This window comes from Miniopterus natalensis, chromosome 1 (assembly GCF_054644295.1).
Source record: "Miniopterus natalensis isolate mMinNat1 chromosome 1, mMinNat1.hap1, whole genome shotgun sequence".
Classification (NCBI taxonomy): domain Eukaryota; kingdom Metazoa; phylum Chordata; class Mammalia; order Chiroptera; family Miniopteridae; genus Miniopterus; species Miniopterus natalensis.
Genome location: NC_142081.1, coordinates 47,940,085 through 47,954,970, shown reverse-complemented (window position 1 = coordinate 47,954,970; position 14,886 = coordinate 47,940,085). Strand labels below are relative to the sequence as shown.

The following is a 14,886-nucleotide window of genomic DNA, read 5'->3' as shown; positions in this document are numbered from 1 at the left end:
TAATTTCCTCCTTTGAGCATTTCCCATTCCTCTTACATTCAAGTGGTTCAGGTGGGTGGAATGTCATCAGAAGCAATTTACACCAATGCTACTTGAAAGTGTGATTCAGAGACCAGTGTCATTCTATGACTTGTTTGTTTCTGGTCCATAACAAGGTACGCATAGCAAATCAAGGTGTTTAGAAACTTCTACAGAAGTTTGACATTCTAACATTTGTAGTGTCTTTTACAAAAGTAATACTCTGCAACATAATGGAAAGGTTTTCATTTTTATTTATTTATTATTTTTGTATATGCCAGGGGAGATTGCAAACACAGTTTCCCACTCCCACAAATTTTGCAGTCAAGTTTCTCACAGTTGGGGGAATCACAGGGGTCAGCATGTAGGGATTGCAATGGATAAGCCTCACCCTGGGAAAATCACGTTTATCATCACGGTATCTCCCCTGCCTGGTAAGTATTGGAAGGTTTTTTAAAAGTGGCCTTTTGCTGCAGATAGATTGAGAAGACGTATTCGAACTTCTATTCTGGCCTCTAAACCCTCAACATTCTTTCAAGAGCTTTTTGTTCTTCAGTTGGCCAGGTGCAGAGGACCCACCAGGGTATTTTGAAGGCCTTGAAGACGTTGGAGGTACTGGGTAGAAGTAACCTGGGCTTTCTGAATAATGATGGAACCGAAACCCACCCACTCCCATCTGAGATGTGGGGGTTATTTGTTTGAGTAGCTAGTATTAGTTACTTCAATACACTGTTACTGAATTTTCCTATGACAATGACTTTAACCTCTATATGCGTGATTCCTGAATTTATATCTTCAGAGCGCATCCCTCTCAAAAGCCTCACAGCCATATATCTTAGCACGCGATCCCATTTGGATGTTCTGCAAGGTGTAAAAGGTCAATATTTCTAAACCTTAATCCATTATGCTCCCACTTTTTTTCCTTCTCTGTTCCATTTTGTTGTACCATCGTTCTGATTGTCCAACCCTGAAACCTAGGTATAACCCTCAGTTCTCCTTCTGTAAGGCCCATCATAACCAGTCAACCCTGTACCAAGTTCTGAAGAGTCTACATTCTTTATATCTTCCTAATCCATTTCCTACCCTTGATTTGTTCCTCTACTCTGTCTCGAGTGAGAAATTCTTCTATTGTACACTCCTGAAATTACTTCCTCCCATTGTCATAAAATCACCTTCTAAAAGCAAATATAAGTATGTATTATCCATGCTTTAAAAATACATCAATTTTTTACATAGTCCTTGAGATAAAACCCATGCTTCTTAACATGGTGTACTAATAGTATGGATTGGGTATTTCCATCTCTATTCCACTCTCCTTCTAATTGGAGATGATGGAAGACTAGAAGCTATATTCCCCATAAAGCCTCGCCACAAGAGTTCTGTATGTGGTTGGTTCTGCCAACTTGATGCGCTTGCACTAAATTTGGAAGGTGCAAATGAAGTAGAAGCTGTCTTCTGTTATTGTAGCTCCTACTGGCAAGCACGGTTATGAAGATGTGAGTGTTGGAGGCAATTGCAATAGCTGAGTTTTAGTTTCTATTCACCAGCTCCATGGATGTGAGAGACGATTGAGGCAACGTCAATGGCAGCAGCAGCAGCAGCTTCCTGAACCCTTCAACTTTCTAACTCCTATTTATTCTTAGATTCAACTTGAAACTTACCAACTCTGGCAAGCCTTCCTGGTATCTCTGCCCTCATCTGTGGACTTGTGGTCCAAATTTCTGTTTCTCTCTCTCTCTCCCCACCCACCCCGGGTCACACAGCCTCTGAGCTCCTTACCTATGTTTGAGATAATCCCTATTCTTATGGGGCAGAGGCTTTCGCCTCAGTAGAAACTGGAAATACCAGCTACTTGCTTTCCCACCTCCTTTGTAGTTAAGAGTGTGCACATGATCTAGGATCTGCCAATAAGACATATCTACTCCAGATTATGAATTAGAAGCTAACGGCATGAAAAAACTAGTTTTTTTGTGTGTGTGTGTGTGTTGTTTTCTGTGGTTTTTTGTTTTTTTTTGCATAAATCTGACAATGTGTAGCAGTCGAGAAGGCACTTTAACCAGTTTCTATAGCGCCAGTAGTTGTAGCAACAGTGGTGTGGGCAGTTTGAGCTTGAGTGTTTTTGCTACTGGCAATAACAACAGCATCCTCTCCAGCCTAGTTCTGTGTGATTCTGGAAGTTATTCCTGGCTGCATGGTATCTAAGACCATGCTGGTATTCAAGCCTTCCAAGAGACTTTATGGGCTAACCAAGAGCTCCAAAATAAATTCCTTTTCTGCTTAAATAAGCCAGAGTCTGTTTCTATTGCTTACAACCAAGAACTTTGATTTATATAATACTCTCCTTGCTCTCTCCCACTGCACTTCACATGTGTGAGTTTGGATTATTGTTCAGCAAATATTTCTTCCTGTATACTCCAAGCATACTCTCCTGCCCTATTCATGTTGGCCTTGATCATAAGTTTTGCTCTGGCCAATGAGATTCAGCATTTGTAATTCAAACAGAGGCTTAAAATATGCTTAGATATTTGAGCTTTCTCTCCTGTACTGCAGTGATGAGAAGAGCATACCCCAGGTGGCTGGTGATTATTCAGCCTGGGCCCCTGAGTGAGACACAAGAAGTAAACCACATACTTGAAACAACCACTGATTCAAAGAGAAGGAACACCTGGATCCACCCTGAACCTGATCTTCATTGTCAAGCTCAGAACCTGGAGCCTAAAGTCCCCCACAGACCTATGAGCAAGGGAATAAGCTTGCTATTTTAAGTCATTGCATTCTTTTAATTTTTTTTTAACTGAGGTAGAATTGACATAAAACATTAGTTTCAGGTGTACAATATAATGACTCAGAATTTGTATATATCGCAAAATGATCACCGCAATAGGTCGAGTTAACATCTGTCATAAATAGCTACAAAACAATTTTTTCCTGTGATGAGAACTTTTAAGATTTATTCTCTTAGCAGCTTTGAAATATGCAATACAGTATTGTTAACTATAGTCACCATGCTGTACATTACACCCTTGTAACTTATTTATAACTGGAAGCTTGTACCTTTTGACTCCCTTCACCTATTTTGCCCCACCCCCTACCGCTGCCAACCACCAACCTGTTCTCTGTTTCTAAGAGTTCAGTTTATTTTAGATTTCACATATCAGTGAGGTAATACAGTATTTGTCTTTCCCATTCTGTTTTATTTCACTTGTCATTACGCCCTCAACTTTCATCCCTGTTGTCACAATTTTCTTTTTATGTCTAAATCATATACAATGGAATATTTAGACATAAATAATATTCTAAATAATTAATGATACATATATAATTTAAATGTATAAATAAAGCTTCCTCTTTATCCATTCATGTGACAATGGACACTTAGGTTGTTTTCATTTCTTGGCCCTTGTCAAATAATGCTGCAATAAACATGAGAATGCATATATCTTTTGGGGTTAGTGTTTTTGTTTTCTTTGGATAGATACCCAGGAGTCATATGGTAGTTCTATTTGTAATTTTTGAGGAGCCTCCATACTGTTTTTCATAGTGGCTGCACTAATTTACATTCCCGCCTAGTGCACAAGGGTCCCCTCTTCTTCACATCCTCACCAACAGTGTTTCTTACCTTTTTGACATTAGCCATTCTGACACGTGCGAGGTGATATCTCATTGTGGTTTTGATTTATATTTCCCTGATTAGTAGTGATGCTGAGCATCTTTTCATGTAGCTGTAAACCTTCTGTATGTCTTCTTTGGGAAAAAATGTCTGTTTAGATACACTGCCCATTTTTTAATTGGATTGTTTGGGGGTTTTTGCTATTGAGTTGTAAGAATTCTTTATATACAGGATGTACCCCCTCAAAATGTATACACACTTTGATTCAAAAATCAGAATTATATGTTATATTATTAACATATAATTCATTTTCAAAATTTAAAAGAATCTATAGGAATGAATACTTTTATTGGTCAATGCCTCTTTTCAATTTGATGAATGTTCTGGTCCAGGCACTGCTGATAATGCAAAGCAATGGAATCACAAACATTAAGAAGCATTTCTTTTTATATTTGTTCACCCTCAATTCATCGACTGTTGCTGGTTTTGTGCCATAAACTTTATCTTTTATGTATCCCCATAAAAAAGTCTAGTGGATAAATTTTCTTTGTTCAAAGCTTAGTCTGGCTTCACTCATTATTTCAAATCAGTTAAACCTAAAAAGCAGTAAAAATTAAGTGAGTTATCAGCTGTTAAAGTGTGTATCCCAAAAAATGTATACACACTTTGAAGAATTATAAAGGCAGTGTTTGTACTTCAACTGCATTTTCAAACTTCCAGTAGCATTTTAGGATGAATTTCCTTTGTTCAAAGCTTAGTCTGGCTGAAAAGAAAGAAACATCAATTGAGCTATCAGCTGTTAAAGTGTGTATATATGTTTTGGAAACACCCTGTATTTTGAGTTAATTTTTTGTGAGTGGTGTAATATAGGCATCTAGTTTCATTCTAGCATGGTAATATCCAGTTTTCCCAGCACCATTTATTGAAAAGACTATCTTTGCTCCATTGAGTATTCTCAGCTCCCTTATCAAATACTAGTTGACCATATATACATGGGCTTATTTCTGGACTCTCGATTTTGTTCCATTGGTCTAAGTGTCTGTTTTTATGGAAGTACCATACTGTTTAGATTATTATAGCTTGATAATATAGTTTGAAATTAGGAAGCATGATGCCTCCAGCTTTGTTCTTCTGCAAATTGCTTTTGCTATTCATGGTCTTTTGTGGTTCCAAATGAATTTTGGGAGTTTTTTTTTATGTCTATGGAAAATGCCATTAAAATCTACATAGTATTGCATTGAATCTATAGATAGCTTTGGGTAGTATGGACATTTTAACAATATTATTTCTTCAAATCTATGAACACGGGGTATTTTTCAATTTATTTGTGTCTTCTGCACAATTTCTTTCATCAATGTGTACATTTTCAGTATACTGATATTTCGTCTCCTTGATTAAACTCATTCCTATTTTATTGTTTTTGATGCCATTATAAATGTGATTATTTTTCTTTTTTTTCAGATCATTCATTGCGAACATTTAGAAATGCTCCTCATTTTGTATCTTACAGCTCTTACAACTTTACCAAGTTTGTTGATTTGATCTAACAGCTCTTTCATGAAGTCTAAGATTTTCTATATATAAAATTACGTCGTATATGCCTTGGCAGGGTGGCTCAGTTGGTTGGAGCATTGTCCCATATACCAAAGGGTTGCTGGTTCGATTCCTGGTGGGGGCACATGGGTGGGTTTTGGGCTCAATCCCCCGTTGGGGTACATGCAGGGGGTGGCCAATCTCTCTATCTCTATCTCTATCTCTATCTCCGTCTCTGTCTCTGTCTCTGTCTTTGTCTCTGTCTCTGTCTCTATCTCTCCCCCCTTCCTATATCTCTAAAAATCAGTAAACATGTCCTTGGGTGAGGATTCAAATAAAAATCATGTCATGAACAAACAGATAATTTTGCTTCTTTCTTTTCAATTAGGATGCATTTTATTTATTTTTCTTGCCTAATTGCTCTGGCTAGGACTACTAGTACTATATTGACTAGAAGTGGTGAGGGTGGGCACTCTTATCTTGCTCCTGATCTTAGAAAAGTTTTCAGTTTTTCACCACTGAGTATTATGTGAGCTTTGGGCTTGTCATATACAGCATTTATTATGTTGAGTTATGCTCCTTCTATACCCAATTTGTTGAGTTTTTATCATGAATGGATGTTGAATTTTATCAGATGCTCTTTTGGCATCTATTGAAATGATCTTATTATTTTTAGTCTTCATTCAATCAATGTGCTGTATCTCACTTACTGATTTGTGCATAGTGAACCATCCTACCATCCCAGGAATGAATCCCATTTGATCATGGTGTATGATCCTTTTAATATACTCTTGAATTCAGTTTTCTAGTATTTTGAGAATTTCTGCAACTGTGTTCATCAGGAAGATTGTCTTGTAATCTTTTCTTGTGGTTTCCTTATTTGGCTTTGATATCAGGGTAATGTTAGCCTCATGAAAATGAGTCTGGAAGTGTTCCACTGCTTTACTTTTTTGGAATAGTTTGAGGATTGGCATTTCTTCTTTAAATGTTTGGTAAAACTCATCAGCAAAACCATCTGGTACTGGGTTTTCTTTTTTGGGAGGTTTTTGATTCAACCTCCTTTCTCTTTATTCGTCTGTTCAGATTTTCTATTTCTCCATGATTCAGTCATGCTTGTATGTTTCTAGGAAAAGATGAGCATCCATTACTTCTAGGTTGTTTAATTTGTTGGCATATAATCATTCACGGTAGTCTCTTAGGATCCTTTGTATTGTGGTATCAGTTATAATGTCTCTTTTTATTTACATCTTTATATTTGGGCCCTCTTTTTTCTTTGTTAGTCTAGCTAAAAACTGTCAATTTTGTTAATATTTTTAAAGACCCAATATTTAGTTTTGCTATTCTTTTTTATTATTTTCCTATTCTCTATTTTATTTATTTTTGTTCCGATCTTTATTTTCTGCCTTCTACTAATTTTGAACTCTGTTCTTTTCTTTTTCCTTGAGGTATAAAGTTAGAGTGTTTACGTGAGATCTTGCTTTTTTCTTGATGTACTCATTTTCACTGTAAACTTCTTCCCTCTTAGAGCTGCTTTTGTTGCATCCCATAATTTTTGATATGTTGTGTTTCCATTTTTTTTGGTCTCAAGATATTTTTTATTTCCCTTTGATTTCTTCTTGATCCATTGTTTGTTTAGGAGTGTGTTGTTTAATTTTCACGTATTTGTGAATTTTCTAGCTTTCCTCCTGTTATTAATTTTTTGTTTATACCATTGTGGTCAGAAAAGATACTTGGTATGAGTTCAGTCTTCTTAAATTTGCTGTCTTGTTTTGTGTCTAAGATATGCTATATCCTGGAGAATGATCCATGTGCACTTGAGAAGAATGTGTATTCTGCTATTGGATGAAATATTTTGTATATGTCTGTTAATCCATTTTGTCTATACTGTTGTGCAAATACAATGTTTCCTTCTTGATTCTCTATCTAATCTAGCCATTGTTGATAGTGGGATATCGAAGTCCTCAACGACTACTGTATTGCTGCTTATTTCTCCTTTTAGTAGTGTTAGTATTTGCTTTATATATTTAGGTGCTCTGATGTTGGGTGCATATTTAGATAATTAGTGTTTTCAAATGTATCTATGCAATGCTTTGTTTCAAAAAAAGAAAATTATATAAAGATACAAACAATATGGCAAAATCAAGTAAGTTAAAAATAAGAAAACAAGTCCAAAGGGAAGGACAGTTAGAAAAGTTTCATGTCCTAATGCAAAAATCAAATCAGTTTCTTAGAAAAGCAAATATGTGTTTGAATTAAAACCAGAAACTATTTTCTCCATTGGGTCATCATGGGCAAGATTCTACGTATGGCATGCCTTAATCCGGGTGTAAATTTCAGTGTATCCAGAGAAATGGATGAATTATAAATCCCTTAAGTGGTCCTCCTTAGTGTTTCTTTCATCTGAGCTTTTTAAAAAAGTGAATAGCTCTGAATTTGAGATTAACTCCTCCCTCCCCGAGAAATACCTAGAATACAGCTATTCATGGTCACTAATTAAGTACAGAGCCTTATGTTTTAATAATTAGTAGAGCTAGGGGGTAGCATTGACATTTTCTAGTGAATATTAAAACATGCAAAAAGCTGCCTGCATAGAAAGTCACTCTACCTGGTACTTGGAGTTGTGCCAAAGAAATAAAATACTAGGAATAAGCATGAGATTGTCTTCAGAAAGGAATTCATGTCCATTTTAAACCACAAACAAATAGGTAACTCATGTTCTAGAGTTCTACACCATAAAGTATGGCAACCATAATTTTGGTCTGGAAAATGTTAAATACTACTACAATTTGCCATTAAAATTTTTTCCTTTATTTTTATTGTTGACACTATTACCATTGTCCCCAGTTCCCACCCCGCTCTTTGCCTGCCTCCACCCAGCCCCCACTCCCCCTTCCCTCTGGCCGTTACCACACTGTTGTCTGCGTCTGGGTTATGCATATATGTTCTTTGGCATGCCATTAAAATGTTTTTTTTTTACTAAAATATCCATAGATCATTAAGATGTAAGTACTGTTAATTTCTTATTGTGGAATAGCCCACCTGAAACTTGCCTACTTTTTAAATATTAGTCCAAGATGGCTATAGTTGCAACTTATCAAGTACGAAAGTAGCATTTTAAATAACATATCCGGTAACCAGCACATAAGTGAAGCTTCTAATTTTCATAGCACAAAAGATGTAGTATTTTTAAAATAGAGTAGCCCATGTTGCAAATATTTGAGAGCTAGAGTGAGATGCCCAAGTCATTTAAAGTGAGGTTCTCCATCAGTTCTGGAGCATCCTTGGCCATTTTCTTCAAGTATTGCCTCTGCTCCATTCTCTTCTTCCTCTCCCCTTGGAACTCTGACCTAAAGAACTTAATGAACTGATGGACAGAAATGATTCAATGACATGGAAGCATGGATCAGTCTGACGAATCTCAGAGGGAAGGAGGGGGCGGGTGGGTGAGATTAACTGAAAAACTTATATGCATATATGCACAACCCAAGGACACAATGGTGTGGAGAGGGTTTGGGGAGGGAGGTGGGATGGGTGGAATGGGTCAATGGGGAGAAAAAGGGACATCTGTAATATTTTGAACAATAAAAGTAAATAAATGAATAAATTAATATTAGCTCTCCAGGTCTCCTCCATATTTCCTAAACTTTCTTCTATATTTCCCCCCCTTTTTTTTGTCTATTTGTGCTGTATTCGGCATAATTTCTTTTCAAATATCTTCTAATTTGCTGTTATATTTACCCACTCATTCTTAATATCCATATATTGTAGTCACTTCTGTATAGTATCATTGGTTCTTTTTCAAATCTGATCATTCCCTTCTTGTAATATTGTGATATTTTAAATTTGCTTTTTATTTCTTTAAATTTAGTAAGCCAGAATTTAAAAATAATCTCTATGTGATCATTTGAATATTCCTTATATTTTGTTTCTGTCATTTTTCTCATGGGATCTTTTCTGTGTGTATGTGTGTGCATGTGTGTGTTTTGCTGTGCACTGCTTATTGTCCTAAAATATTGTGTGAAAGGATTCTCTGAGGTCTAGGATGAATGTACCTTCTTTCAGAGAAGATTTTATTCTACCAGTTTAGGACCAGATTATCCAAGTTTATGACGTCCTGTTCCCTGGATCATCTCAATCCAGGCCTGTAATTCTTAGGGAAGGTGAGCCCACAGTCACAACCTCCCAGGAAGGAGTTTTTCTCCTTCCTTTTTACCTCTGTTTCTTCTCAGTACCAAGGCAACATTCCCTTCTCTCCCCTGGTTATGAGAGGGTAGGTATATTTCAGATTTCTTTTTACTTCGGTGGGGGAGGGTTCATCTGTTAAGCTCCCTCCTTGGGCAGGCCCTCGGTGTCAACTTCTGATTCCTCCGTGCATGAGACTGCTCAAACCAAAGTCCAAATGTGCCAAGATCAACAAACTTCCTCAGAGAGAAAGTAGTCTCAGTGTATCAGTGCTCTGCTTATCTCTCCAGGTTCTAGTGTTTTCTTAGATTTTGGCTCGTAATTCCCTTACTACCTTGACAGCTCTACAATGTTTTTAAAAACACATAATAATTTTTTCCAAGACTTTTATTGTGGTTTTTTTCTTTGTTTTTGAAGAAGGATTGAGAATAGAAATAGGATACATAATTTTGTTTTTTTAAATCCTCACCCGAGGATATTTTTTCCATTGCTTTATCAGAAAGAGCGGAAGGGGCAGAGAGAGAGAGAAACACCGACATGAGAGAGACACATCGATTGGCTGCCTCCCTCATGCACCTGGACCAGGGCCAGGGATCGAGCCTGCAACTGAGGTACATGCCCTTGGCTGGAATTGAACCAGGGACCCTTCAGTCCACCGGCTGACTCTCTAACCACTGAGCCAAACTGGCTAGGGCTAGGATACATAACTTTAAAAGGAAGACGTGTTTTCTTTTCTTCTAATATCTGTGTTTGCTTTTCATGTCAGAATCATGCTAGCCTCACAGAGTTGGGAAGTAGTCCCTCCTCTTCAACTTTTTGGAAGAATTGGTGTTAATTTTCTTTCTTAAATGTTTGGTAGACTTCACATGCAGGGAAGGCTTCTGGACCTGAATTTTTCTTTGTAGGATAGTTTTAATTATAAATTCAATATCTCTAATAGATGTACATATATTTAGGTTATTGATTTCTTCTAGGATGAGCTTTGGCAGTCTCTATATTTCAAGGAAATCTATTTCATCTAAGTTGTCAGACTTATTGGCACAAAGGTGTCCATATATTCTTTTTACTCTTTTAACATCTTATGAATCTATATTGATGTTTCTTCTCTCAGATATTGTTAAATTATGCCTTCTCTCTTTTTCCTTTTTCTAATCAGTATGACTAGAGGTTTATTAATTCTTTTATTTTCCAAAAAAACATCTTTCATGGATTTCTATGACTGTTTCCCCATTTTCTATTTCACTGATTTCTGCTGTGGTTTGTATTACTTCCTTTCTTCTGCTTATTTTGGATTTGTCTTTCTCTTTTTCCAGTTTCTTATGGTAAAAGCTGGGATCACTGAATGGAGACCTTGCTTATTTTCTAACATAGGGATTTTGTGCTATACATTTCTATGTATAAATTTAGTTGTATCTAATAAATTTGATTTGTTGTTTCCATTTTCACTCAGTTCAAAATACTCTCCTTCAGTTCAATTGATTTCTTCTTTGACACAGATTATTTAGAAATGTGATATTTAGTTTCCAAATATTTGAGGGTTATCCAGATACTGATTCCTAATTTTTTGGTTAGTTTTTTCTTTAATTAATAGACTTTATTTTTTTAAAACAGTTTTAGGTTTTCAGAAAAATTGGGCAGGAAGTACAGAGTTCACATATGCCCCTTCTCTCCCTCACCCCACCCCAATTTCCCCTGTAATTAACATCTTGCACTCATATGATACATTTGTTGCATTGTCTTCATTTTACATTAGGGTTCATTCTGTGCTGAACAGTTCTAGTAGTTTTGACAAATGCATAATGTTATTTATGTATCTATTATTACAATATCATACAGAACAGTTTCACTGCCTTAAAAATTTCTTGTGCTGTACTTATTCCTTCCCCCCTCCCCTACCCCAAACCCTTGGCAACCACTGATCTTTTCATTGTCTCTATAGTTTTCCCTTTTCAGGGATATCATATAGTTGGAATGATAGAGTATGTAGTCTTTCCAGACTGGCTTGTTTTCCTCAGCAACATTCGTTTAAGGTTCCTTCATGTCTTTTCATGGCTTCATAGATAATTTCTTATCATTGAATGATATTCTATTTTCTGGATGTGCCACAATTTGTTTATTTATGCACCATTCATTTGGTTGCTTTTAGTTTTGGGCCACTATGATTAAAGCTGCTATAAACATTTATGTTCAGGCTTTTGTGTGGACAAGTTTTTAAACCATTTGAATAAATACCTGACACTAAGAATCTGATTTACTTGTCCAGGGTCATATATTTAGTGAGTAACACAACTGGAGTTTGAACTCAAACAATCTGATCTAGAGTCTGTACCCTTAACACTATGCTAAAGTGGCTTTCACCATGCGATACAAGATAGGTAAACATAGTAAGGGAAGATTTCACAGATGATGGGGTGTGAGTCCAATCTTAGAAGGAGACTGAATTGGATAAATAGAAGTGGGAAGAAATGTTCAATGTGGGGTATGGGTGAAATGCTCCTTGGAAAAGTATAGTATGGGATCGTGGTGATGGTTGCACAGCAATGGGAATTGCTTCATGCCACTGTATTGTAAACTTAAAAATAGTTGAAATGGTAAATTTTATGTTATGTGTATTTTACTGAAATTTTAAAAAAAAGTATAGTGCACATGTTAGTTCATGCGTGTGGGAGTAAATTAACTGACGTTAAAGTTTTATTGAAGGAATAAAAGGCAATAAAGTTGGATATGTTAATTTAGAATAAAATCAGTATTAACTTTCAATTACTGTATAAGGTATTGAGGAATCACTGAAAATTTTGGAAGATGTAATAGACATGAAACCTGAAATTTAAAAGTGTTGAGCTGTGCTGTCTGATAACTTTACTGAAGTCAGGGCAAGGCTAGAGACAAGAGAGCTAACTCAGCTCAGCCTCACTATTTTCATGTGTGCATCTTCTCATTTCCTCCAAAAGCAGCTTCAAGAAGTGGGTATTATCAACCCCATTCTATAGTCGGTGAAGCTAAGGTTTATCCACATTCATAGTCCCACTATACAGTAAAAGTATAGGAATTTGAACACAGATCTCTTAAGTTCAGATCCAGTGGGATTCATGGATAGTGCAAGTAACATGGACTTAGGAATCAGTAGACCTTTGTTTGAATCCTGGCTTTGTCTTTCTGTCTGTGTGGTTCTAGGAAGATTATTTAGCTTGTCTGAGCCTCAAATTTTTTATCTTTGAAAATGTGATAAAAATATCCATCTCTTAAGGATTACATTCTATGCATATAAAGTGATAAGCCCAGTACATAGCACCCAAGAAGTGCTCAGTAATTATTCATTCACTTTCTTCCTCCTTAATTTCTGATGTTTTTTGACATTTTTTATTAAAAATGTATATTTTAAATAAATGTATGTATATATATGAATCATTAAATAATTTATTAATTGTCTAATGATATTTAAAACATCTTATTTTTAAATTTAGGGGGGTTTGCATTGAGAAAGGATACATATCCTCACACTAATATCTTTCTGGATAGTAGAAAAGCACATTTTACTAATTAAAGGCACAAAATTCTAATGAAAATGTATGAACATAGTTTGGAAACTCATGTACATATTTATTTAACACCATTTCAAATCTTTAAGAAGGCTTTTGGAAACTTATTTAGAAAGCTGAAAAGTCCTTGAATACCAAGTGGTTTAACAGGAATTTTTTAATGAGTTAAGCGTAAGTGAATAAAAAACACATGAATTCTATTTTCTATAAATAACACATGGTTTTGAAAACTGGAAATATACTTGGAAAAATTTCTACGTACTATAGAATTAAAATTCTTGAAAAATAATGCCCCCATTCCCGCCCCAAATGAGGCAAGCCCCATTTGGATTTAACTACCAGTTACAGTTCCCTCTGTTCAGAAAGAAAATATTGACCACAACATATCTTATGTGTTTGATTTTGTTGAGATAAAATTACTTTAGGCTGGTGTCCAAGTCTACATCTGATGAGACTTCTTGGTTATTTCCATTTTCACAATGGGTAGAATTAAATCATTTTCTTTTTGGACAAAAGAAAAAGCAATTGTTTTCATCAATGTGAATTATTTCTATGAGAGCAACTCCAGGACCTCAGACATGAGAACAGTGGGGTGGGAGGAGTATTGGCAAAATGTGGCATTACAGTTTCCCAAGAATAGTTTATTTTGTCAGAAAGTCAGGAGAACTAATCAACTAAGTTTTTATTGAAATATTAAAACCTTTCACTAACAATGCTAAGAATATAGGTATCTCCAAATATTTTAGTTACATTCTGCATATAGCTTCCTCCCGCCACCCAAACCTCAAGAAGAAGATAGCTACACACTGGAGATCCAGATGAGGCAATCATAATTTTAATATTATTGTTCTTCTGGATGAAACCATCCGATTCCCTCTTTTGGTGTTAGAAGTTTTCATTCATTTGAAGTAGTAGACATTGTGTTTTGTAATCTAAAGTCCTCTTCTCCCCGAAGATAGTAAAACTGACTACATTTTGCTAGCTGTAGAATGAAAATTATGCAGATAAAATTGCTTTGGAATAAAACATATGTTTGTGCACTGAATGGACTGTAACATATGACTAAATAGACATTGATTAAAAGGACCAGAAGAACTGGCAGAGGGTAGACATATATAGATCAATGTAATAAAGTTGAGAGTCCAGAGATAAACCCTCATACTTACAATCAATTATTTTGCAACAAGTGTGTCAAGACAAGTCAATGGGAAAGAAACAGTTTTTTCAAAAAATGATGCTGGAGCAACTAAACATCTATGTGTGAAAGAATGAAGTTGGACTCCCACTTTACCCCACATACAAAATTTAACTCAGAACAGATTAAGGACCTAAATGGGTCAAAGACCAGCTCAAATGAATCAAAGCTAAACTACAAAACTATTAGCAGAAAACATGAGCATAAACCTGTATGACCTTAGATTTAGCAATGGTTTCTTAAATATGACACTTAAAAGCACAAGCAAAAGAGAAAAAATGAAGTGGACTTTATCAACACTAAAAACTTCTGTGCTTCAAAGAAAACCATTAAGAAAGTAAAAAGACAAACCACACAATAAGAGAAAAAAATTGCAATCACATCTGTGATAAAGGACTTCTATCTAAAATATATAAAGAGCTATTACACTTAATAATAAAAGGCTAAAGAGCCCAACTCAAAAGCTTGCAAAGGATCTGAACAGATGTTTTTTCAAAGAAGATAAACAAATGGCTAATAAGCACATGAAAAGATGTTCCAAGTCATTATCCATCAGGGAAATACAAATCCAAACCACAATGAGATACCACTTCAAAACTACTAGCATGGCTGTAAAAAACAAACAAACAAACAAAAACCAGATAACAATTGTATTTTCTGTCAAAATTTCAGTGGCATTTTCCACAGAACTAGAACAAATAATTCTAAAATTTTTATGGAACAAAAACAGATCCTGAATAACAAGAACTATCTTGAGAAAGAAGAACAAAGCTGGACGTATCTCATACTCCCTGATTTGAAACTATACT

The 14,886-nt window shown here is 35.6% G+C and overlaps 1 non-coding gene across 1 annotated transcript; it reads right to left on the bottom strand.

Annotated features, from left to right (window-relative positions):
• Positions 1-296: 296 nt before the first annotated feature.
• On the bottom strand, positions 297-460 carry LOC148094123 (U1 spliceosomal RNA). The gene has a single exon (XR_015713666.1). It is a non-coding gene; the product is annotated as a U1 spliceosomal RNA (small nuclear RNA).
• Positions 461-14,886: the final 14,426 nt, after the last annotated feature.